The sequence below is a fragment of the Sus scrofa genome, chromosome 13 (genome assembly GCF_000003025.6).
Source record: "Sus scrofa isolate TJ Tabasco breed Duroc chromosome 13, Sscrofa11.1, whole genome shotgun sequence".
Lineage (NCBI taxonomy): Eukaryota > Metazoa > Chordata > Mammalia > Artiodactyla > Suidae > Sus > Sus scrofa.
The window spans coordinates 151,913,632-151,940,969 of record NC_010455.5 but is presented as its reverse complement, the minus strand read 5'-3'; the positions used below and the strand labels follow the sequence as shown (position 1 = coordinate 151,940,969).

The 27,338-nt window shown below is 38.4% G+C and overlaps 1 protein-coding gene across 24 annotated transcripts in view; it reads left to right on the top strand.

Annotated features, from left to right (window-relative positions):
• BBX (BBX, HMG-box containing) overlaps positions 1-27,338 on the top strand; it is a 286,716-nt gene that overhangs the window by 64,122 nt on the left and 195,256 nt on the right. Inside the window, exon 1 of one of the 24 annotated variants that reach the window (XM_021070463.1) lies at positions 9,241-10,655. The exons of 21 other annotated variants lie outside the window; for them this stretch is intronic. The gene's annotated coding sequence lies outside the window, so the exon portion shown is untranslated. Of the gene's footprint in view, positions 1-9,240; positions 10,656-10,690; positions 11,072-27,338 lie in introns of those variants that run through there. 2 more of the 24 variants (XM_021070464.1, XM_021070478.1) reach the window with 2 other exon arrangements.

Sequence of the window (27,338 nt, the reverse complement as noted above, 5' to 3'; positions counted from 1 at the left end):
AATGAATATGAGAAATTAAATCTCATAAATTAGATAAAAAATAACATAAATGACGTTTGCAAAGAATATCCATGATGTCAGAATTAGTGATGATGTGTTACACACACTTATTTCCATTTCTGTCATTTAATTTCCCCCATGAAATGATCCTTTAGCCTTTTTTTTTTGGCTGCACCCATGGTATATGGATGTTCCCTGGGCAAGAGATCAAATCTGAGCCACAGTCGCAATCTATGCTATAGCTGCAGCAATGCCAGAACCTTAACCTGCTGCATCACAGGGGAAACTCCTCTAACCTTCTTGATACTTCACATTGTAACTCTGAGAAATCATTTTATGCTATTTCTCCTCTTTTAATTTTTTTTCTATTTTTAGTGCAAACTTAATTTTAGTGGAGAGAATAAGGAAATATTTTATTATTTGAACTTACTAATTACACTCAATGAGTAACTATCTTTTGAACGTCTGCTATTCGACCATTATTTGTTGTGTTCTTAGGAAGATGGGTAAAGAAGTGTGCTTGTTCCTTACTCTCTTACAAGACTAGAAGGAAATAGAGAACAGTTCAAGTCAAAGCAGATTAATCCTAACTTAGAACTATTCCCCAGATTTTCTGCTTCCTAATTTTACTTCCAGAATGCCTTTTTGATCAAGTTAGTTGTCCTTACTATAATTATTTGAAAACAAAAATGTAACAGAGAAATGACCACTGATTCATATACTTCAGCTGCTTCTAACTCATCAGCACTGGTTTAAGTGATCAAATGATTCTTGGCACTGTTTCAAGAAGTTCCACCAGAGGAAGCATGAAAGCCTAAGTGTTGGCTTGGTTTTTGAACAGTGCTACAGAGCCGTTCTTTTTCAAAGTTTCGGAAGTGGAATTGGGCTCTTCGTTTTCTCTGGGAAGATATCAAAGAGGGCAGTTAACCTGACTTGTTCAAGTACAGAAATATCTCAGAATTTCTCTATGCCTGTTTTGAGAAATATAGCTTTTCTAATCACAATAAAGGCATAGAGACGTATTTAGAGAAAGGGCAAGATCTAGCAAATCAAAATTTGTTTCAAAAGTGTGATTTTCACAGTTGGCTAGAAATTTTGCATCATGCTCCATGAATTTTGATTAGTTCCTTTATGCCTTTGTTTTAGTGCTTTCCAGCATTTTGGGGTGTTATTTGGTCCCTTCATCCTTTCTACAGATCTTAATCCTTTCATTTTTTCCCAGGAATATATGATTTTATGTGTACAAAATGAGTTTTACAGTTTCAAATGGGAAGTATTTCTTTAAAGTGAATTTGTAAACACCTCTGAAAATATTTTCATAAATAAGCATTCCATGGAACCAATAAGGTTATATCAGCTTTAAGCATAAAGATATTATAAATCAGGTAATTAGTTATATGCTTTTTTTTACGGTTCAACAGAAAATTATTTATCTTTATATACATGTATCTATTTTATATCAGTTTTCTGAATCTTCACCTCTCTTGTTTACCAGTCCCTCTCTTATTTCTTTAAATTTTCATTTTAGAGTTTAACCTTCATCCAGAGTACTTCCTACCTACATAAATGAATCCCTCTTTTGTGACTATGGTGAGCTACTTTCATCTCTCTTTCACGTCTGAGAGCTTATTTACTTTCTACTCTATCATCAAAAGCCATGCCAGTGGGCCTACGACTAGCACTTGGAGTTTGGGACAGATAGTAAAAATTAAGCTGTTTGAGAGTGTGAGGTCAGGGGTCCCACTCATCAGTAACAGCACAAGTTACGTGTGATCCCAACAGAAGTCATAGTTTTGAATGCCCCAGTATTGCCGGAAACTTACTTACTGACCTTTTGTGACCTTGACTCCTTTACGCAAACAGTAATACCTTCAGCTTCCAAGCATTATCCACTCTCGGGAATCGGCCAATTTCCTAAAGGTTAATGCCATTCTGGATAGATTTTTTTTTCCCCCCCATAGTCTTAAGGACAGAATCATAGATTAAGTATAGAATCACATCATTAGCTTTCAAGGTATATTTCCCTTCTCCTTGGGGCTTGTCAGTTCTAACAGAAGCTTTTTTCTTTTTGAAACTATAATATCTATCTTTGAAAAAAGAGCAAGCTTAGGTAACATTCTTCATTTTTCATAGGAGAGTGAAGAAAGTTTTAAAAATAATGAAAGAGCTCAAAACCTAGCTAGAGAATTCAGGAGGGCAGTGCAAGTCCAGTAAAAGAGGCTTAGAAAACTTGGTTTATGATGGAGAACAGTTGCTTTAAAAGTGGGGTAGATGGGAAAGCACGAGGCATTTGAGAAGCATGTGGAACTCCCCGCTCCCTCAAATTTTATTCTGTATTGATGAACTTTCCAGTCTATGCCAAAAGCACTGGATTTCAAGTAAGAAAACCTAGTTTAATCTTTCCTTTTAAAGCTTATTTTAGTAGGTGAGATACTCTCTGGAGCTCAGTGTCTTTTTCTGTAAAATGGAATAATATTTACCTCAGTCGTTTTCTCTTAAGTGAAAATCTGTTGTAAAATATGCCTGCTAAATTTCTATCAGTAAAAATTTGTGTATTTTAGATCCATCTTAGATATCTGTATAACTAGAAGGGGCTGGCTAAAACATTGACAAACTCTGACTTCCAAATCTGAAACCTCTTAGAGCTTGCGAGATGTTAGAGCATAATAGAAAAACCTTTTCTCTATGAAAGTTATCAGATTTAAAAAGCACATGCAAATAAATGATATATGTAGTCTGATTTGAGGGAATGTATTTCTACCAAATAATGATTTATTTATTTATTTTGCTTTTTAGGGCTGCACCCTCGGCATGTGGAGGTTCTTAGGCTAGGGGTCCAGTTGGAGCTGTGGCCACTGGCCTACGCCATAGCCACAGCAACATCAGATCTGAGCCTCGTCTGCGACCTATACCACAACTCACGGCAATACCAGATCCTTAACCCACTGAATGAGGCCATGGGTTGAACCCGCAACCTCATGGGTTCCTAGTTGGATTCGTTTCTGCTGAGCCACAATGGGATCTCCATGATTTACTTATTTTGTATGGGGCTATAAAAATCAGTGAATGGTACACCTGTTAGGGGTACACAGTTAAAAGGAGGACACAAATCCCAAACCTATTAACGTTCTATTTGTTTTAAAGGGTCTTAATAATAATAGGAATTTTTCCTTGAGATACAGTACTTTACTACAGGTAATTGAAATGTTCCTATTAAGATTTCATAAAAGTAAAAGGAAAATATTTGAATGTATGTGGTGAGAATGTATAACTTGCTGGCGAAGGTATAACATTTAGCTTTTATAATGATTATGGCACAAAAAATGTTGCTTTGGATTTTGTTGGCATTGTGTATATAACTTAATTTTGATTATGTGGGTATCTGTGACTGTGGCTTTATATTAAAGAGATGACTCCATCACTTGCCGTTAACTGGAAAGTTAATCTCCCAGTTTTGTGTGCCTTTGATTTTTGGGAACACTTATAAGGCCGTGGGCCTGCAAAATATAATTGACTTACTTTTTGTTTTTTTTTTTTTAGTGTTTTGGGTTAAAAAAGTTTTGTTAATATTACCAGGTGTTCCCTGAGATTGATAATTTTCAAAAATATCTTAAAATGATTTTTAGTATAATAGCAGCATTAACATTTAAAAGAATGCTCAATCTTAATGTCTTTTGGAGTCTAATAATGCAAGGCAATCTTAGGGGAATTTGAAATATTTAGAGATAGATCTTTGCATACAACGTAAAGTTTTACTTTAAAGTTTGTTGGGGTTTTTTTGCTGTGTTTACTGTTACACACAGGTTAGGGTTTTATAACAAAGGGGGTACGTGCTAGGACCGCCCCCCCATAATTTTTTCAAATAGGTATGTTCAGATTTATCAGAATAGTAATCAGATTTGGGAAATTTCAGGAGTATTATTTGATCATTGATCCTGAGTCTCTTTCCCGTATACATACCTTAAAGGACTAACAATTTTTGTTAATTTGTATCATACTGTTTATGAGAGAGTTTTTTTTTTCTGGGTTAAGGTTAAAAAGTTCTCTTAGCACTACCCTTTCAAAGACTGCCATATGGAAAAAATAGAAGTATAATATTTTGGAGAATATTTATATTTGACTATATTTAAACAGATTTTTGCATTTCAAAAAAAGCTGATTATTTGAAATTAGAGACTAAGTGGTGTTTTGCAAAATCTTTTAACACCGTTGTTGCTAGTTCAGAGATCTTTGACATTTGGCCTGTGCCTGTTCTCACAGCAGCGGTCAATTAATCAGCCCATATAAAAGTGCTTATCTGACACTGACCTTGTCCTAGGCACTTTGTTGGATATTATGGGAAAAACAAAGCCCCTTGAGCTAGTCCGTAAATTTTAAGTGATCATGACCCTAAGGTATATCTTTTGTCTAAAAACTGACTATGGGCATATTCAGCAAAGTGGATGCTGAAATATTAACCCAAGGGTGTTTCCTTTTTTATTTCCCCAACCAATTGCCAGAGAAGTAATCGCTAATCCACTAAATCCTAATTAGTTTTGGTGATCCAAGTTTATCACTATCTAAAGAGATAGGTTTCTAGAGTAAGCTCAGTGGCAAAAGAAACCTTGAAGGTGTCAAAAAAACAGGCTTGAAAACCCTTCAGCTAATCTTTCAATATTTGTTGAATGCTACATAGTGTACTAGATGCTGTGGTTGTAAAGACGAATAAAACATGGATTCTCTTCTCTATAGGATCTTACAGGGTAATGGTAAGTCATCAGTGCTCATTAGACTGGCACATATGGAGCTTTTGGGAACACAAGGGATAACTGCCTGAGGGAAAGAGGTAAACTGAGATAATCTAGCAATCTCTTAAAGTGAAAAAAACCCACGTTTTAGATTTAGACAGAAGGCATAGAGAAAAAATGTAGATTAAAAGCCCCCAAACAGGATTACCCAAAAGAACTCAGAAGTAACAGTGCCCGGGAGTATGAGATTGAAGATTTGCCAAAGAAACAGAATTGCGGCTTGATAGTTGAAAGGACGTTTTGCTGGGCTCGGATACTTTCAGAGGTAAATGCTTTTCATTGTGCCTGTATCAGGTCATCAATGAGAGTTGATTAAAATGATCACACTCCCTTCCTAGGGTCAGATAACAGTTATTCAATAGATAGGGAGCAGGCCCCAAAGTATATCACAGGCCAGGTTTTTGCAGTTTTTCTTTTTAGTATTCCTTTAGGCACCTGATTAAATATTATAAACATAAGTTTGTTTTTCTTAGGCTAAGTACACGCCCATCCCAGAACTCCATCTAGTAGCTGATACTTTTTTTTCATGTTCCCAATTTCAGGCCTCCATTTAGTCTCTCCATTTTGTTGCACATTATTCTCTTCCAGGGACTGGCTTTCTTCTTGGCTTCTTCCCTGAAGCTCTTCCTCCTGTCAGTCTCAGTCTAATTCTCAGCTCTTTAGGTCTCATCCCTGGGGTGCTTCATAGACCTGAGGTCCTCCAGGCTAACTATAGAGAAGGTAGATGATGGTGATTATAGTGAGACTAAAGGTAGTGCTGTCATTATACTCATTTCTAAAGAAGCAGTATACAGTAGTTGAGGGTGAACCCTGAAGTCAGTTAGGAGCCTCAGTGCCAGGCTTTTTGACTTCTTAGCTCTGTGACCCTGGGCAGATTGCCTTACCTCTCTTGGACCGAGTCTTTCCTCCTCCATAATACAAGAATGATAATAATAGCATCTACCATGCCTTAGAGTTATTGGGAAAAATAGCTGAATTAAGACACATCCCTTGGAGTTCCCATTGTGGTTCAGCGGTAATGAACCTGACTAGCATCTGTGAGGATGTGGGTTCGATACTACCTGGCCTCTCTCAGTGGGTTAAGGATCCAGCGTGGCTGCAGCTGCAATTCGACACCTGGCCTGGGAACTTCCATATGCTGCAGGTGCGGCCCTAAAAAGGGGGAAAAAAAAAAGTCATATCCTGTAATGAAGTGTCAGTTATTATTACTTAGTAAACTTAAGTTTGTGACCAACATGGTAGTAAGGACACTATCTCTTTTAATCCCCACAACAACCTTAGAGGTGCTATAATTACTTTTTACAGATGAGGAAATTGAGTCTTAGAAAAGTTATAAACTTGCCCAAGGTCGCATGGTCTGGATTCAGATTCCAATCTGTGCTATTCCAGAATGCCTGCTCTTTGGGCTAAAACCGTGATGCCCTGTGGGAAGCACAGAAGAGAGCAAGAATGCTGCCACAGCTTCTCACTGCAGTTTTTGTTAATTATACCAGCAGTTTCAGTGGAGGCAAGTACAGGTACCAGGGAACTTTGCTGGGCCATCCATCTGCAGAATTGAGTTCTAGTTCTGGCTTTCATTTGTTATCTTGAGCAAATTTCTTAAATGCTTTTGAGTATTTTTGAGGCTCAGATTCATAATCGGTAGCCTGGAAATAATAGTAGGATTGCTTAAAGGATCAAGTGAGACTATAATAATAGTAACCATGGGAGTTCTCTTGTGGTACATGCAGCAGGTTAAGGATCTGGCATTGTCACTGCAGCTGGCTGTGGCTCAGGTTTGATCCCTGGTTCAGGAACTTACACATGCCACAGGTTTGGCCAAAAAAAAAAAGCCACGTGATAATTCATGAAATGGAATAAGCTTACCATATGGACATTTTAAATAGTACAGATAATGTTGGCTAACTAAAATTATGGACGACCAAACACCATAATAATAAAAAACACCTAGATAATTGGTAAAAGCAACATTTATTTGTATATTGGTGGTTGGGAAGATAATGGATTTGATACTAAAGTGGATAAGGTTAACATCTTAAAAATATGTTAGGCTTCTCCTTTGCATGAATCTTTTATTAGAGCAGATTGAGGTTTTGGATGAAACATATATAAAGTTACATCTTTCTATATATTAGCCTTTCAGCAGTATCAGTGACCGAGAACCCATATGACCTCTGGAAATAAATGTCACTAACTTGATATAAGTATTTTATAGAAGGCATCCATCGCTTACATTAGAATTAAACAAATCTAGTTCATGTTTTGGCTGATTTCCACAGAATGGAGAGAGAAGCTTCGTGCAGGCACTCAGTAGTGAGAATGTAAGTGTTCTTGCTATGGAATTTTTAAGTAAAGCATGTTCCACTTCTGTGAACTCATCTCAGTTTTGTGAGTTTTTTTTTTTTTTTATAGGGAAGAAAGTTGGAGCTTAGTTAGGGTGTTTCAGTACTCTGGCTTAGAGGCAGGCGGCTCGTGATTGGTGGCCAGGAATTGAACCCACGTTCTCTCCCACTTGGCAGAAATGAGGAACAGGAGGAACAGCAAAAGCCTTGGGGGTATTATATGAATGCTGTGTAGGACTGGTGTTGGCAATAATTGCCTGAGAAACATTAATAAATTTTTTTTTTTTTTTTTTTTTGTCTTTTTGCTATTTCTTTGGGCCGCTCCCGTGGCATATGGAGGTTCCCAGGCTAGGGGTCTAATCAGAGCTGTAGCCACTGGCCTACGCCAGAGCCACAGCAACGCAGGATCCGAGCCGCGTCTGCAACCTACACCACAGCTCACGGCAACGCCGGATCGTTAACCCACTGAGCAAGGGCAGGGACCGAACCCGCAACCTCATGGTTCCTAGTCGGATTCGTTAACCACTGCGCCACGACGGGAACTCCATTAATAAATGTTAAATCATGGTGGTGTGGTTTAAGAAGAAGTTCCCTAGTTTGAGAATATATTTTTTTTATAACAGCTTAAAATTAGAAGGCAAAACTGTTGTGGTTCTTAAAGAATATAATAGATAACCGGAAATCTTATTTGCTCCAGGTGGCTCATTTCCTGAGGTTCTAGATTGCTCTTCTTTTTGTTTTGTTTATTTATTTATTTATTTACTTACTTACTTACTAACTTACTTACTTTGAGCTCTGTGGTAACAGTTGAAAACTGCTCTGGAGGGGAAGAAGGGTGAACCGATCTTTAAACATTTTTGCTATATCTAAAGAATTTTGAAAACTATTGCATTTCCTCATATATTTCTTCAGTGACATTTAAAATCTTTGTTGAAGATTTAATTATTTGCTAATGATATAGTTATTGATTGTAAATACTGACATTTCTTAATAAAATTGTTATAGCCTTCTTAAATATATTCATGTAAATCAAATACCATAGCTGTTTAATACCTAAAGCTGTCCATTTGTAAACTGCACTGTAACAGCTTGAAATTTTAGAGTATTTAATTTTTGTCTTTGAAATCTTTATTATTATACTTTTCTCACTAAATTTTATACTTATGTATTACTATGTTTAAAAATCTATTTTGGGGAGTTCTTATTGTGGCTCAGCGGTAATGAACCTGACTAGTATCCATGAGGATGTGGCTCCAATCCCTGGTCCCGCTCGATGGGTTAAGGATCCAGTGTTGCCATAAGTTGTGGTGTAGGTTGTAGACACAGCTCAGATCTGGCACTGCTGTGGCTGTGGCATAGGCTAGCAGTGGCAGCTCTGGTTTGATCCCTAGTCTTGGAACTTCCATATGCTGTGGATGTGGCCCTCAGGGGGGGAAAAATCTGTTAATCTGTTTTTGATTATCACATCATGCTTCTGGTGACAAAATTTAATTTACTGTGACCATAAGACTTTAAGTGATTTTTTAAAAAGTTATTACCATGATTATTAGTACACAACTGATCAAAATAACATGTCAGTTACACATTTTGATAAATGTTAGAGAAAAGATATAATTTTACTGAAAACTTATCTCATTATTGGTGCTTTTCTTCTGATTAGTTCACATATCAGCCCATGGATATTATCCATTGCAGAAGGAGTTCAGCATATTTTTCATTCTTTTTAATATATACACTGAAATTTTGTTTACATAAATAAGTTGAAGAGGATGAGTATTAATATAGCAGTGTCAGTTCTTTGAACTGCACCTCAGTTATATTCAAAACTACAGATCATTAAAAATTATCTTTAATGATTTATCAGCTGCCAACCAAATTAGGTCCTCCAGTTTTATTCCAAGCAAAAAATTTGCAAGAGAACAGTGATTAGGGCCCCAACACTTTTTCACTATCCGTATTTTTTTTTAAGTTGGCGGCATCCACAGCATATGGAAGTTCCCAGGCTAGAGGTTGAATCAGTGTTCCAGATGCCTCCACCACAGCCACAGCAATGCAGGATCCCAGCCGAGTCTTCAACCTACAGGACAGCTCTTGGCAGCGCCAGATACTTAACTCCCTGAGTGAGGCGAGGAATTGAACCCACATCCTCATGGATACTAAATGGGTTTATTACTGCTGAGCCGCGACAGGAACTCCTCACTATCTGTATTTCTAATTGTCCCCTTGTGTCCTGCTTAGAGGTTTTTTCCCAGCCCTAAGCAATCCCCCCAGAGTGATGGGTGACTGACTATCTGCCTTGATTTTCTAGAGAGGAAGATAGGAAAAGAAGAGGTTGGACAGGTAAACCTGCTCTCCAGGAGCTTTCTCAGGCAGATCAGTTTTAGGAAAGTGTGCTTAGAATGGTTGGTCTGGAAATTAATTTACCACCTATGTGCTCACATATGCTTCATACCCTTTGGAAAGTCTTATACACTTCTAGGAGTTTGCCTACCCTAATTTGAAGATTGTTGTCCTAGTAACCTGTAGATTATGGGCTCTTAATTAAAAAAAAAAAAGTTTTTCCCCTTGATATGTGTATGTGTGTATCTCCTTTAAACTTGAAACACTGCTAACCCAGGTAAATATTTTGTCTAGGATAATGTCAGAGGTCCTAATTGCTTCTAAGCACCTGTTTATAAATTGTCCTTTCCTGAGTGTGAATCTTCACATACTAATTCTCTATAAATTCTCCAGATCAGGATTAACATTCGAATTGCCTGTAACTTTTTTACCCTATACATCTTTTGCTAGTCCTACTCATAGTTATTAGTACTTTGGCAAAGCATATCTTAAATAGCTCAATATAAAGAATTATGTGTAATTTTGCATAAACAACAAATAATTGGCCACAATCAAATTACTTTTTTACTCCTGATTTATTTCTTTGGGGTATCAGTTCATAAAATTACTGCAAGAGACCTCAGATAAAATTTATATTAACCCTTTCCATTTACAGAAAATGAAACCAGAGAGATTAAGCCAGTTGTTCAAGGTCATGGTATTAGAATAGGAGAACTGGTATGTCCTAACTCCCATTATTACACCTTTTGCCCTTTGCTACGTAACACCTGCTGCCTTTTGCTAAATTACATTTCTTAACCTCCACCCTATTTAGTATTATTTCTCCTGGGGACTGACTAGCTTTTGTTGACTCAGCATTATTTTTTAAATAGAGAGGCATTTGCTTTTTCATTGGAGACTTTTCTCAAAACAAAAATGCTCCTTATCCTTTGGCAAATACTTTCTGCTGCACAGTAGGACACAACTAGACGAGTCTGGGCCCCGGGCCGCCCCAGGGCAGTGGCCCTGGGGGAGGGAGGGGATGTTAACAGGTCAGAGCAGAGGTGGATTGGCAGAGCGGGGGCTGGTGGGAGGTGGGAAGCTTACATCATTTCCCTGCAACTGGGCTCTGGCGAGGCTGTAAGGCCTCACTTTCCCCTGTGTAATAGTTTACCAGATTGACAGACATCCGTAAAAGAAAGAAAAGGTACGGCAGGACCAATGCTCACCCTGTTTATAAATCTGTGCTATAAGATGAAACTGTCAATAAGTAACTAGAAGCAGCCAGGACTGTCTGTGCTTCGCTCTCCCCCAGCTCAGTTCCTTTCTGCTCCGCCCCATCCCTGCTCTCTCTGCTGCTCAGATCAGCTTCCTGCTTCTCATGAAAGCTTGTTCTCCTATAAAGCTGGTCTGCTTTCACTGAAAGCATTATATTCATAAGTCTGAGTCAGGTTTTGTGGAAGTATTGTTGGTTTTCTTTGGGGGACGGAGGGGGAGGGAAGAATTTTTTAAAAAGAAAGGGGCAGGCTGAAAAAGCAAAATCATCATGAATTTTGTTGTCACATCGTGCCGGTGTTATAAGCAGCTCTGTAGACTGCCGCACTGAAAACATTTCTGTGAGAGGTATGTGCTTGAAAAATGGAAAGGTAACTGTTGGCTGTGGAGCAGGCTGTCCACCCAGCAGCTGCTCAGATGGCTGTAAGGTCGTGGTTCTTTCTAGTGTTTTGATATGGAAAGGGCAATCGTTACTTGAAACGTGGTATAATTAGCCAGCTATTGGTAAAATGTTAACTGTGTGCTTGGTCCCCACATCAGGACTCCTGAAATGCTTGTTCAGCCTGAATCCATCTAGTCAAATCCACGGCGTTATTCCACAGGCTCTTTTGGTGTTGGTTGTCTGTAAACAGGATGATGATCTTTAATACCTCTCTCCTTATTTAGATCCATATGACAAAGATTAATGAGAGAGACTTCGAGTAGCCTTGAAGAAGCTTCAGATTCATTTGGAGCTTTTTGCATTGACAGATGGCAAAAGTAAAAGGAAATGGTTGATGGTTTACCGTAACCTAAAGTGAAAGTTTTAAAGTTTACAGGGTGTGTTAGATCTAAGTGGAAAAATCTGGAGGGGTCACTAAAATTTAGACGCTTAACGCCACCCATTACAGTGGTTGCCTGACCTATATTAAGACCAGGAGGCTCTGGATGTATCTTTTTCAAAGGAGATTAGGAAATGTGTATAAATGCCTCTATTCAGTGGTCAGAAGAACAGGATTAAGAATAAGGATGTAACCAACACTGAAGGAAATGTGGAGGACTGTATATTGGTTATGAAAAATACAAGCTCTTATGTCGTAAAACGTTGTGGAAAATATTTAAAGTAGAAAAATACAACATTTTAATTGGATAAGCTACAGAATGACAGAGACCAATCAAACTACAGAGTACCTTCTGCTTGATTTTAAGAATTACTTTATCATGGAAGAAACTTAGGGACTCTTGAATATCATCATGTTTTAAATTTATTTTACAAAACTTTGGAATTAAATTCTTTAAATTTATCAACATATTAACATGCCAGTACTGTTGTCCTTTCCTGCAAAGATGGTAATGCATAAATCATTGAAAGCAGTAATTCATGAATAGAATAGGCTAGCTATTATAACTCAGCCTTCCTTTTCAGAGATCGCACCATTTAAGTTTGATTTCTTCTCACATATTTGCAAAGGGAGCTCATCTTCATGGTCATAGAGGATAATGTTAATAAGTTAAACCTAATGCAGGCTTCTGAGAAGGAATCCCCTCTACGGGGCACCACACACAGACAGGTGGCCACCCAGATTGTCCTTACCCTGGTCATTCTCAACTGTATCTGCACATTAGAAACCCCAGGAGAGCTTTTAATACCTCCCATTGCCCAGGCCCAACCCCAGGGATTCTAATTTAATTAGTTGGGGGTGGGGCCTGGGCACCGATAGATTTAAAACTTTTCCCTGGTGTTTCTAATGTGTAGCCAGTGTTGACAACCAGTTGTATTACCTGAATGCCCCCGGTGCTGAAGCAGCCCATTCGGGATTGGGTGCTGTTAGTGTGACACCAAGTCTGCTTTTATGTATGTCCTATTAGGTCTGAGCTTTGTCACTAGCAGCTCATCAGATATTTAATATCTCCCCTCCAAGTCTTCACTTTCCCAGGAGGAATAGTCTTAGTTTCTTCAGTCTTGAGGCCTTGTTTTCTAGGTCCTTTCCCTCTTTGGTTACTCCCTGCCAATGGAATCGTGCTCGCTTTGCCGTATCACTGTTAAATGGGGTGCCCAGGGGATAGAGCCCATCATTCTAGAAGTGTGGTGCCCAGCACAGGATGCAGAGAATACAGTGAAGCTATAACTCCCTTGCTCTGGACACTACACTTCTCTTGTTGGTGGCTAAGATTACATGAGCTTTTTTGGCAGTCACATCACACTGTTGACTCATGTTGAGCTCCAAGTAAGTGCAAGCTCTTTGTTCTTTTTCACATGAGCTGTACTTAAGTCAGGGCTTTTCTACTCCATGCTTGATGGATTTTATTTTCATTATAGTACCAATGTTCATTTACATTTGTATACTTGTAAAACATAAGAGAAAAACCCAACAAATCAGTTATTCCACACAGGGAGACTGATACAGCCAAACTGCATGCCAGACATTTATTACATGCATATAGCAGTGATTTTAGAGTGATCTAGACCATTCATTTGAATCCTTAATTTAATCTAGTGAGTCCATCTTTCCTAGGGTTTCTTCTGATTGGTTACTCAGTGCTTGCTGTTCAAAGTTAAGAACCCATTTGACTGTGCAGCTTGTGTTAACATTTGTATTCAGTAGTTGGTCAGATGCCATTCCAAAATCAAAATACATCTATGGCATTTTCCTGAATGATTTGTGTAATATCTTTATTTATTTTTTTGAGAGGCAAGAAATAGATTTATTAAGATAGGACACTTGTGAGAGATGCAAGCAGGCAGCCAGGAAACCTCTACCTAATATCTTTATTTTAAAGAGAAATGTGTTGACTTTGTCATGGCTTTCTTATTTAATGACAGAAAGAGAAGAAGATTTTTGCAGATGAGCAGGTGACTTGTCTAAGACCACACAGTTTGGTAATGTCAAGGCTAGAACACCAGCAGAACACCAGTGTTTACTCCAATGCTCTGTGGATCAGACCACAAGTGCTGATGCCATTTGTCTTGTAGGATAAGACTTCAAAGAAAACTGAAAAGAAATAAAGCCTCCATGGATGCTTCACTGTCTTTTTTGAGATGTTTAATATTTAATCTGTTAACATATAGCCCAGTCAACTTTGATTTGTTATTCATTTAGTGCTCTGCCCAAAGCAATAAAAGAGGGATAAGATCACTAGCCACCATCCTGAAATTAACTGCAGAGAATAATATTCTTAGGAGCTTGGGCATCTTAGCTACCCTTGGAAAGTTATTTTACCACCCCCTGCCCCCCATCTACTCACACAGGATGATGATAGCGTAATATCACTTTGTTTGTAATGAATCACAGCATGGGAAGCTTTTGTATATTAAATGAGAGACATATATAGCTTGACTTGTAATTTTGCAGATGAAGAAACTGGGGCCCAGGCACGAAGGGCTTACTGTGGCCACAGTGCTTGGCAGTCTGCTTGTTGGTACACAGTACATACCTAGTAAACACCTGAATATTGCATAGCTTTCTTCAGTATTGTTTTCCTCTCCACATAGGAATTGGATTTACCTTTCTTTTCCCCCAGCTTTGCCCTTGGGCATTCATTTCCTTAAAAGTGTTAAAATGGGACAGATTTTTCAAGAATACCTATTACTTTAGAAAAGCTCTAGTGACATAGTAAAAGCTCAGATAATGAGGTTTATTTTTCCTTCTTTTTGACTTATAGGAAAATAAGCTCCTTTCCTCACCTTTGAAAAATTATTTTAAACAATTTAGTTAGAAAAGAGGCGCTTCTGGAGTTCCCATCGTGGCTCAATGGTTAACGAATCCGACTAGGAACCATGAAGTTGAGGGTTGGATCCCTGGCCTTGCTCAGTGGGTTAAGGATCTGGCATTGCCATGAGCTGTGGTGTAGGTTGCAGACATGGCTCAGATCTTGACCCCTAGCCTGGGATCCTCCTTATGCCGCAGGAGCGGCCTAAGAAATGGCAAAAAGACAAAAAAAAAAAAAAAAGAGGAACTTCTGAAGAATGAATAGCCTGGGGCTAGTCTGTATACATTTGGCCCAAGTGTGCACATCTTCATTAGGGTCCAGTGAAAACTGATACTCACAACAAGGCCTGTATGATAAGACCTGAGGTCACTAGTGATTATGTTCACTATACTGTACTTAACTAAAGCAAGAAAGTATTCCTTTTTTTTTTTGGTCTTTTTAGGGCATCACCTGTGGCATATGGAGCTTCCCAGGCTAGGGGTTGAATCGGAGCCTACGCCACAGCCACAGCAACGCCAGGTCCAAGCCACATCTGCAGTCCACACCACAGCTCACAGTCAATACTGATCCCTAACCCACTGAATGAGTCCAGGGATTGAACCTGAATCCTCATGAGTACTAGTCAGATTCATTTCCACTGACCCACAACAGTAACTCCAAGAAAAAGTATTCCTTAAAACCTTTCTAGGTTTTCAGTAGCAGTAGTTGAAACAAAAAGGGCTTATAAGTAAATTTAATTGGACTAAGTTACTGCCCCAGCCTTTTGGTTAATACATGTTTGATTGTATGTCTTTCTTCACAGTATGAAAGGACCTGATTTTATTAACCTGTGGCTGGCAAAATATGAACAATAATACCCTGTGAAGCTGTGCTTTTAGAGTATCCCTTGCTGCTTTTGCAAAACCCAGTAGTTTCAAGTGTGTATTTCTTATTTGTAAGCATATTTTATATCAATTAATAGTGGTTATATTTTTACATGGCTTTTTTTTTTTTTTTTTTTTTTTGTCTTTTTGCCATTTTTGGGCCGCTCCCGCGACATATGGACGTTCCCAGGCTAGGGGTCGAATTGGAGCTGTAGCCGCCGACCTACGCAAGAGCCACAGCAACACGGGATCCAAGCCACGTCTGCGACCTACACCACAGCCCATGGCAAAGCCGGATCCTTAACCCACTGAGCAAGGGCAGGGACGAACCCGCAACCTCATGGTTCCTAGTTGGATTCGTTAACCACTGCGCCACAACGGGAACTCCTTACATGGCTATTCTTTTTTTTTTTTTTTTTTTGTCTTTTTGCTATTTCTTTGGGCCGCTCCCGAGGCATATGGAGGTTCCCAGGCTGGGGGTCGAATCGGAGCCGTGGCCACCAGCCTACGCCAGAGCCACAACAACGCTGGATCCGATCCGCGTCTGCAACCTACACCACAGCTCACGGCAACACCGGATCGTTAACCCACTGAGCAAGGGCAGGGATGGAACCCGCAACCTCATGGTTCCTAGTCAGATTCGTTAACCACTGCGCCACGACGGGAACTCCTTTTTTTCTTTCTTTTTTTTTTTTGTTTTTTGTTTTTTGGTTTTTTTTTTGTTTTGTTTTGTGGCTATTCTTATTTCACATCCTGAAATCCATTCTCATGACTCCTTCATTATCTATATGCTTCATAATGATGCTTTTAACTGGGTGTTTATTTAACAGGAAATGAAGGTATAACACATGAACTATACAAAAGCACAGTTGAAAACTGTAATGTGACAGATGAAAATATGGATACTAGTGGAATTAGTTAATTCTTGAGTAGTACTCAGTACAAAGCATCCATAATTAATTTGAAATCAACATGGGATATTAGAAGAAAACATGAAAAGGGGAAATAAAGATTCATTACAAATATTTCTTGTTAAAGAATTTAAAAATAAAAAGATCTCCAAATTACTATTCAGAGAGTGCTTATAGATCTAAAACTTCAAACAGATTGCTGGCACATCCGAGCAGTCATTTTCCTATATGTTTTTTTCTTTTTTATTGTTTCTGTCATTATTATGAGTCAGGCCCATCAAACTTTAGAAAGAATGCTATATAACTGAATTTTAAGTTCAGTTTTTAGCATTTCTTTACAAAATATGTGTAATTTTAAAAAATTAACTATTTTATTTTATTGTTTTTTTCTATGTCTGCACCCACAGCATATGGAAATTCCTGGGCCAGGGATTGAACCCATGCCTCTGAAGAGACCCCAGCTGCTACATTTGGATTCTTAACCCACTGAACCACAGCAGGGACTCCAACATGTGTTGTTTTTCACAAAGCAAATTTAGTAACCTCTATTAGTGTGTGTGTGTATGCATGTATGTGTGTGGAGTTGCCCTTAAAGCCTATAAAATGGCAAAGAAGAATTGCAAGAAAATAGTCACTGGTTGCTATAATAAATAAGTCCTAATCTGTTTCAGGCTGCTGTAACATAATATCACAGACCAGGTGGCTTATAAACAAAAAACATTTATTTCTCATAGTTCTGGAGGTTAGAAGTCCGAGATCAGAGTACCAGTATGGCCAGGTGAAGGCCCTCTTCTGAATCAAAGACTTTTTGTATCCTCACATGGCAGAATGGCCAATTAAAGGGCACCAACCCCATTCATGAGCACCCTACTCTCATGACTTAAGCACCTTCCAAAGGTCCCACCTTCTAATAATATTACATTAGGCATTAGGATTTCAACACATGTATTTAGTGGGGATGGACCCAAACATTTAGACTAATGTTATGCACCTGCCCCCCCATGAAGGTTTTGCATGCAAAATGAATTTATACCATCCCAATAGCCCCTAAATCTTAACTCGTTCCAGCCTCAAAAGTCTCAAGTCCAAAGTCTTATCTGTATATCATCTACATCAAGGAGTTCCCTGGTGGCCTAGCAGGTTAAGGATCCAATGCTGTCACTGCTGTGGCATGGGTTTGATTCCTGGCCTGGGAATTCTCTCATGTCAAGAACACCCCCCCCCTCAAAAAAAAAGCTACATCAGGTATGGGTGAGACTCAATGTATGATTCATCCTGAGGCAAATTCTCCTTCAGCTTTGAACCTGTGAAATCAAACAAATTATATGCTTCCAGTTGTAATGATGGGACAGGGCATAAACACTCTCATTCAAAAAGGGAGAACTTGGAAAGAAAGTTCCTAAGCAAGTCAGAACCCTACAAGTCAAACAGCATCAAACCTTAAGACTTAAGAATAATTTTTTTTTTTTTTTTTTTTTTTGGTCTTTTCTAGGGCCGCTCCTGTGGCATATGGAGGTTCCTGGGCTAGGGGTCTAATCGGAGTTGTAGCAACCAGCCTACACCACAGCCACAGCAACTCCAGATCCAAGCCACGTCTGCGACCTACACCACAGCTCACGGCAACGCTGGATTCTTAACCCGCTGAGCAAGGTCAGGGATCGAACCCGCAACCTCATGGTTCCTAGTCGGATTCATTAACCACTGAGCCTGATGGGAACTCCTTAAAATTATTTTTTATCTTGATCCTCTGCCACCAGGCCCACTGGGGCAGGAGCCCCACTTTGTGGGCACACTAGATTGTCCCTACCCCCATGCCTTTGCTGGGCATAACCCAACAGTGTCTGTCCTAGGCGAGAATGGTGCATCTCTGGCTCTGTTGATTTGGGGTTGTAGGGTACCTGCAGCCCCACTCCCACAGCTCTGTGGGGCATTGCCCTTGTGGGGGGTCTCTGTGGTATCCTTGACTTTGCTGCGCCCTCTGCGAGGGTCCTGTGCCTATACACAGGTCCAAGTGGTGCCATTTTTTGAAATCTAAATGGAGATAACCACTTCCCAATAGCTTTGCTAGGGAGGGGTCTGACTCACATGGCTTTGGGTAAGAGTCTTCGGGCCTTTGAAACCCAGGTGATGCCCTCCACACTTTTGAAACTGAGTGGAAGCCCTGATGATCTCTGCATCACTTTGTCTGGACTATCTCACGTTTGAAGCAGAATAGCTCTGTGGTTCCGTTCTATGAATTTCAGGAAGACTGACAACCAACCTACATTTGTTCCTGTCTCCTTCCCCTTAGGTTCAAATTGCTGTTTTCTTCTTGGTTCGTATATATATACTAGTCTTCTCGTCTTAAGTCTCTTGTCCACACCCTTAGTGGTCTCTTCCAAACGTGCTTGCTCGTTTTTTGTAATATGGACAAGCTGAGAGGTTTCCAAATTTTAAATGTAAAAAAATTTGATTACATTTTTTTTTTTTTTTGGCTGCCCTGCAGCATATGGAGTTCCAGGGCCAGGGATCACATTCAAATCACAGCTGTGAACTAAGCTGCAGCTGTGGCAATGCGGGATCCTTAACCCACTGTGCCAGGCCTGGAGTCGAACCTGCGTCCCAGCACTCCCAAGACACTGCCAATCCTATTGCGCTGCAGCGGGAGCTCTTACAAATTCGTATTCAAGTTATTTCTTCTCACATTTTACCGTAACATTTGAGGGAAGCCAAGCAGCACTTTCAACCCTTTGCTTAAAACAATGTTTAGCCAAATATCCAGTTTTGTTGGATTTTTTTTTCCATTTTTTTCAAATTTTACTGATGTGTAGTTGATTTGCAATGTTGTGCTAAGTACAACAAAGTGATTCAGTTGTACATATACATATATCCATTCTTTTTCAGATTCTTTTCCCGTATAGGTTATCACAGAGTATTGAGTAGAGTTCCATGTTCTCTATATAGCAGGTCCCCATTGACAGTCTGTTTCACATACAGTACTGTGCATATGCCAATCCCAAACCCCCGATCCATCCCTCCTCCCACCTGTCCACTTTGGTAACCATAAGTTTGTTTTTGAAGTCTGTGAGTCTGTTTCTGTTGTGTAAATAAGTTCATTTGCACCATTTTTTTTTTTTTTTAGATTCTACATGCAAGTAGTATCATATGTTTATCTTTCTCTGGCTTACGTCATGTAGTGTGATCATCTCTAGGTCCATCCATATTGCTGCAGATGGCATTATTTCATTCTTTTTATGGCTGAGTAATACTCCACTGTATAGATACCACATTATCTATTCCTCTGTTGATGAACATTTAGGTTGCTTCTGTCTTAGCTATTGTAAATAGTGCTGCTGTGAACATTGGGGTGCGTGTATCTTTTCGAATTATGATTTTCTCTGGATATATGCCCAGGAGTGGGATTGCTGGATCATACTGTAGTCTTATTTTTAGTTTAAGATTGTTGGATGCTTCTGTCTCCACAAGATAGAACCATAAGTTCTATCTTCCAGGAGTTCCCGTCATGGCGCAGTGGTTAACGAATCCAACTAGGAATCATGAGGTTGCGGGTTCGGTCTCTGCCCTTGCTCAGCGGGTTAACAATCCGGCGTTGCCGTGAGCTGTGGTGTAGGTTGCAGACGCGGCTCGGATCCTGCGTTGCTGTGGCTCTTGTGTAGGCTGGCGGCTACAGCTCCGATTGGACCCCTAGCCTGGGAACCTCCATATGCCGAGGGAGCGGCCAAAGAAATGGTAAAAAGACAAATAAATAAATAAATAAATAAAAAATAAATAGATAAAAAAATAAAAATAAAAATTCTATCGTCCACAAAATACTAGGCCATGAGCACAGTTCAGCCTTGTTCTTTTCTACTTTTGAACAAGGATTGCCTTTCCTCCAGTTTTCTTTTCTTTTTTTGCTTTTTAGGACCACACTTGTGGCATGTGAAAGTTCCCAGGCTAGGAATCAAACCAGAGTTACAGCTGCTGGCCTATGCCACAGCAACGCGGGATCCGAGCTGTGTCTGCAACCTACACCACAGCTTCTGGCAACAACGGATCCCTGACCCACTGAGTGAGGCCAGGGATCAAACCTGCATCCTCATGGATACTAGTCAGATTCATTTCCACTTTGCCACAATGGGAACTCCTTTCCTCCAGTTTTCAACATGTCCTTCATTTCCATCTGAGACCTCATCAGAATAGGCTTACTGTCCATATTTCCATGAACATTCTTCTGTTCAGGACCACTTAGAGGTTCTCTAGGAAGACAGATTTTTTTCTGAAGATCTTATCTTTTCCTTCTGCGGCCTCACTAGAATCTCTTTTAATGGTCTGTTCACGTAATGCAGATTTTTTTCTAGCATGTACTTCAAAACTCTTCCAGCCTCGACCCCATTACTGTCTGTTCAGAAACCACTTCACATTTTTAGGTATTTGTTATAGCAGCATCACCTTTTCAGTACCAGTTTTCTGTCTTGGTCAGTCAAGGTGAGGTGACAGAGTATCACAGATGGGTTGGCTTCTAAACAACAAACATTTATTTCTTACAGTTCTGGAGGCTGGAATCAAGTTCCAAAGAAAATGGATGTCAGTTGTCTTTATCAACTAGTTCTAAATTATCCTAAATAAAGCACCAAACCAAATATGAATGACTTATGTATTGAAATATATTTATTTTTACCCTAGGTAGTATCTTTGTGTGAATCTTAGAATTATTTGATTTTTTTTATTAAAACTTTTAATTTGATTTATTTGAAGTTGTATAGGTATCACTTTCATTATTCATTGAGGGACTTATCTTCATCTGAGGATTCCAGAAAATCTATCTCAGAGAAAGTAATGGGTAAGAGAAGATCTCATGAGTAGATATTAGGTAGATTAGACTGTGAATGGTAGGAGGAAATGCAGGGGCCCTGAGGTGGAAAAGAGCAGGATGCCTAGGAGAAGAATATTATGGCTAGAGTTTAGAAAAGAGCAAAAAGGGTAGAATCATTCAGGTGGAAATCAAGAGTATGTGGAATGAAATTATTGCAAGCACAGTGGGTAACATTGAAGGTTTTTGGCTGGAGAGTGAGATGCTTATGTTTACATTTTGTAAAGATCACTTTGTTTGTTACAGCAGGGATGCTTTTGCAGGAGGTCAAATGGAGATGCAAAAGTCAAGAGATTGTTGTGGTGGTAGTTTAGGCCAGGTGGTGGCAGTGAAGATGAGAACTGGGCTGATTTATGATGTATTTAGGAACTTGAATAATGGTGTTTTATGATTGACTAGATGTGTGAGAGTGAAACAGAGGAAACTACGCATTACCATTAGCATCCGGTGCATTGGACAATATAGTGACAACTATCGAAACAGGGACAGCTCCAAGAGAAGTACATCTGTTGGCTGGACTTCAGACGAGAGAAATTGGCTTGAAATACAAATTTGGCGATCATTGGCATGAGGTAACTGAAGCCTCCAGAATGATGTTAGCTAAGGAGTATAGAGTGAGAGTAAAAGTTGGCTTGGTAAGCCTAGTCCAAGACCCTGCAAAGGAGACGCTTCACCCAAGGAATAAGAACGTGAGCAAGGAGATAATACTCATCTGCTTTTTGTTTATTGTTTTGCCAGTTTTGCTTTATAATTTTTAACCAAACTTTTTATTTCAAGATAATTGTGAATTCTTTTTTTTTTTTTTTTTGGCATTTCTTGGGCCGCTCCCACGGCATATGGAGGTTCCCAGGCTAGGGGTCGAATCGGAGCCATAGCCGCTGGCCTACACCACAGCTCACAGCAATGTGGGATCCTAGCCATGTCTGCGACGTTCACCAAGGCTCATGGCAACATCAGATCCTTAGCCTGCCAAGTGAGGCCAGGGATCAAACCCGAAACCTCATGGTTCCTAGTCAGATTTGTTAACCACTGCGCCACGATGGGAACTCCGATAATTGTGAATTCTTGTGCAGTTACCAGAAATTATAGAGCTCTCATGTATCTTTTATTCATGTTCCCCTAGTGATAGCTTCTTACAAAACTATGGTAAAATATCACAGCTAGAGTTTCAACATACATATGGTTGATATGTAGAACATTTCCATCACCTCAAGAATCTCTCATGTTGCCTTGTTATAGTTATATCCACTTCCCTTTTGTCGCCACCCTCTTTGTAATTTCTTGCAGCTGCTGATCTGTTCTACATTTCTATAATTTTGTCATTTTAAGAATATTATAGAAATAAGGGCATACAGTACATAGTCTTTTGAGATTGTTTTTTTTTTTTTTTCCACTCAGCATATTTCTGTGGAGTTACGTGTTATCAGTGTAGTTGACTCTTAACAATAAGAGTTTGAACTGCATAGGTCCACTGAAACTTGGATTTTTTCAGTAAATATGTAACACAGTACTACACAGTGCACTGTTGGTTGGGACCACTTAGGGTTGACTGTAAAGTTACACATAATTTTTGACTTTGTAGGTGGGGGCTGGCGGGGGGGCGTTGGCACCTCTAACCCCTGTGCATTGTTTTAGGGTCAACTGTATACTTTTTGATAAAATGTCTTTTCATGTACTTTGTCCATTTTCTAAGTGGATTGGTTTTTTATTTTGTGTTTTGAGAGTCTTTGTATAGTCTAGATTATAGTTGCCAGACATGTGTTTGGCATATATTTTCTTGCAGTCTATAGCTTATCTTTTCATCTTCAGTAGGGTTTTTGGTAGGTCAAAAGTTTTGAAAAATTTTGTTGAAGTTCAGTTTATCAGTTTTTCCTTTTATGAATTGTGCTTTTGGTTTCAAGTCTAAGAACTCTTCACCTAGCCCTACATTCTGAAGATTTTCTCATTTTTTTCCCCCAAAAGCTTTATAGTTTTGTGTTTCACATTTAGGTTTATAATTCAGTGTGAGTTAATTTTTGTATAACATGTGATTCTCAGGTTGAGGTCCTTTCTTTGCCTCCAGTTGGCTTCAGCACCATTGGTTTGAAAAGGCTATCCTTCCTCCATTGAGTTGCTTTTGTGCCTTGGTAAAAAAATCAGATAGGCATATTTATATGGATCTATTTCTGGTTTCTCTATTCTGTTTCATTGATCTATGTGTCTGCTCTTCCATGGATATCATACATTCTTGATTATTATTATAGCTATGTATTAAGTCTTGAAATCAGGTAGAGTGATTTCTTATACTTTAGTCTTTTTCAAAATTGTTATAGCTATTCTAGTTCCTTTGCCTTTCTATATAAAGTCTAGACTACTCTTAATCTACTGCATTTTAAAAAATCTAAGATTTTTTTTTCTTTTTTTATGGAATTGTGTTAAATCTGTATATCAGTTTTGGGAGAATTTACATCTTTATTATGTTTAGTCTTCCATTTCTTGAACATACTATATTTATTTAGATTTGATTTTTTTATTAGATTTTGATTTTTTTATTTAGATCTTTGATTTTTCATTAGATTTTGTAATATTCAGCACACATGTATTAGACTTTTTATTAGATTTGGATTTACAATACTGTAAATAGTATTGTATTTTTAATTTTGGTATCTGCATGTTCATTTCTAGTATATAAAATATGTTAAATTTGATGTCCATGTGTTCATTGGTCATAAATAAAAATACAGTTGATTTTTGTATGTTTAACTTGTGTCTTTTGACCTTAGTAATTCATGTATTCATTTTAGGAATTGCTTTGTAGATTCCTTGGAATTTTCCACAGACAATCATATCATCTCAAATAGGGATAGTTTTATCTTCCTTTCAGAACCATTTCCTTTTGTATCCTTTCCTTGATTTGCTGTGCTGGCTGTAGAACTTCCAGCACTATATAAGAGTAAGGAGAGTGGATATTTTTACCTTTCTGATCTTAGGAAAAAGGCATTCAATATTTTACTGTTATAATGTTAGCTGTAGGTTATTTTTAGATGCTCTTCATCAAGTTGAAGAAATTCTTGATTCCTCTGACTGAAAGTTTTCATCATGAATGGATGTTGAGTTTTGTTGAACAGTTTTTCTGTATCAATTGATATGATTACATAATTTTTCTCTTTTAGTATGGTGGATTTTATTAATTGATTTTTAAATAATGAACTATTCTTGCATTCCTGAAATCAGTCTCTGATTATGTTATATAATTCTCTTTATATATTGCTAAATTCTGTTTTGCTAAAAATTAAGGATTCTTCTTGCATTGGTACTAATAGGGATATTGATATTTAGCTTTCCTTTTTGGTACAATTTTTATTTGGTTTTGGTATCTAGATAATGGCAAAGTCATTTTTCTGATTTTAATTTTGATTATTTCTTTATTTCCTTAATTTCTGCTTATTTGGCTTATTTGAATCATTTTCAAGGTTCTTGAGGGGAATTTAAGTTACTGATTTGCAAGATTTTCTTTCCTAAAAGAAAGCATCTAGTGCTACAAATTCCACTCTAAGCACTGCTTTTGCTGACTCCCACAAATTTTGATAGGCTGTATTTTCATATTCAGTTCAATGTGTTTTTAAAAAATTTCCCTTGAGATTTTTGATTCATGGATTACTTGTAAGTATATTGTTAGTTTTCACAAGGCACTTTCCTCTTACCTTTCTGTTGGTGATTTCTAATTTGGTTCCATTGTGATCAGAGAACACACTCTGTAAAATTTCAGTTTCTTTAAATTTGTTGGTGAACTTGTTTTATAGCTTAGCATGTAGTCTCTCTTGGTATATATCCCTTGGGTACTTGAAAAAGAATAGGTATTCTGCTCTTGTTGGTTTAAGTGTTCTATAAATGTTGATTAGATTCTGTTGCTGACGATATTGAGTTCTTGTATATTCTTTCTGGTTGTAACTGTAGTCAGTCAACTGCTGAGAGAGGTTTGTTGGCATCTCCTACTCTAATTGTGAATTTATCTGTGTATCATTCAGTTCTGTAGGTTTTTATTTTATGTATTTTATAGATATGCTATTAGTACATACATATTTAGGACTGAATGTATCTTCTTGGTGGTATGGTCCTTTTATCATGAAGCCCTTAATGTCCCTCCCTTGTCTGGTGATTTTCATTGCTCTGAAGTCTACTTTTCTTATTAATATAGCATTCTTTTTTTTTTTTTTTTTTGTCTTTTTGCTATTTCTTTGGGCCGCTCCCATGGCATATGGAGGTTGCCAGGCTAGAGGTCAAATTGGAGCTGTAGCCCCCAGCCTAAGCCAGAGCCACAGCAATGCAGGATCCAAGCCGCGTCTGTGACCTACACCACAGCTCACAGCAACGCCAGATCGTTAACCCACTGAGCAAGGGCAGGGACTGAACCCGCAACCTCATGGTTCCTAGTCGGATTCGTTAACCACTGCGCCATGATGGGAACTCCCTAATATAGCATTCCTAACTTTGAGTGATGTTTGCACAATATACCATTTCTATTCTTTTACTTTTGGCCTACCTGTGGTATTATGTATATTTTTTTGTGTGTATTTTTTTTCCATGACATATGGAAGTTCCCAGGCTAGGGGTTGAATTGGAGCTGCAGCTGCAGGCCTATGCCACAGCCACAGCAACGCTGAATCTGAGCCGCATTTGTGACCTACACCACAGCTCACAGCAATGCTGAGATATTTAACCCGTTGAGGAAGGCCAGGGATCAAACCTGCATCCTCATGGATACTAGTTGGATTTGTTTCCATTGTGCCACAATGGGAACTCCGTGTCATTATATTTGCAGTGAGTTTTTTGTAGCATGTAGTTAGATCATATTTTTTAACCACTTCCAGCCTTTTAAATTAGAGCATTTAATTTACTTACACTTTCTTTATGCCCCTTCACCTCCTCCACTTATAATACATTTGTCCTAAATACTTTATTTACGTACATTTAGAAGTGTATTAGACACTATTATAATTTGCTAAAACCAACAAAAATAATTCAGAAATCAAGAGAAGGAAAGCATTTTATATTTAGCCATATTTTTGTTTATCATGCTCTTTTTTTCTTCTTTATATTCTGAGGTCCCTTCTTCTATGTTTTTCTTTTTAGCCACTCATTGGTTTAGGTCTGCTGGTGAAAATTCTCTGAGTTTCCTTCAGCTTATAGTGTCTTTACTTCCATTTCCTTCCTGAAGGATATTTTCATTGGGTATAGGATTCTAAGTTGACAATTCTGTTCTTTTAGGTGAAAAATTGCCACTGCCTTTTCATCTTCGTGGTTTCTAGTTTGATGTGTCTTGGTATGTGTTATTTGCCAGACTTGGAACATTTTCAGCTATTATTTGTTTGAGTAGTTTTTTAGCCTTGCCCTTTTTTCTCCTTTCTTCCTGGATTGCAATGACATGGATTTTAAATCTTTTGTTATTGTTTCATAGATCTTTGAGGCTCTGTTTAGTATTTTTAGAATTTTTTTCTTTTTTTTCTTTCAGTTGCATAATACCTATTGTTTTCTTTTCTAATTTGCTGATTCTTTCCTCTATCCCCTCCACTCTGCCTTTGAGTCCACTCATTAAGTTTTAAATTTTCATTATTGTGTTTCTCAGTTCCAAAATTTCCATTTGGTTCTTTTTTATATCTTCTCTTTATTTGCTGACATATTTTATGTTTTTATTTGTTCCAGATATGTTTGCAGCTGTTCATTGAAACTTTTTATAATAGCTTCTTTAATAATCTTTGTCATAATTTTAACATCTCATCTTTAATTTATCATATGTTAATTGATTTTTTTTTTCTTTCAAATTGAGACAGTCTTAGTTTTGAGATGTGAAGTGACTTTCAATTGAAACCTGGATATTTTGGGCATTATATGTTGTGAATCTTTGGAACTTAAATAAACCTCCTGTTTTAGCTGATTTTCCCTGAACTGCTCTAGCAGGGGGAAGAGATGGCACCATCTTTTTACTGCCAGATTGTAAAGGAAGTCTAGTTTTCCTCACTTGGTACTTTTTTTTGACATCCAAGGTAGAAAGGGACTCCTTGGTACTTCTGGAGAGAGGTAGGAGATTCCATCCCTTACCAGACCTCTGGGGATACCATTGTAGCTGGAAGGGTTAGGAGTATCTTATTACTGCTTTAAACATGGCCTCCATTGACACTGAGGGTCAGGGTCAGTGGTGGCTCCTTTAGAGTTGGGCAGTAGTCAAAGTCCTGATGTGTCTTCTCTAGGCCTCTTTCAATACCAGCAAAAGTTGGGTGAGAGAGGGAAACATTATTACCACTGGGTGGGGGATGGAAGTT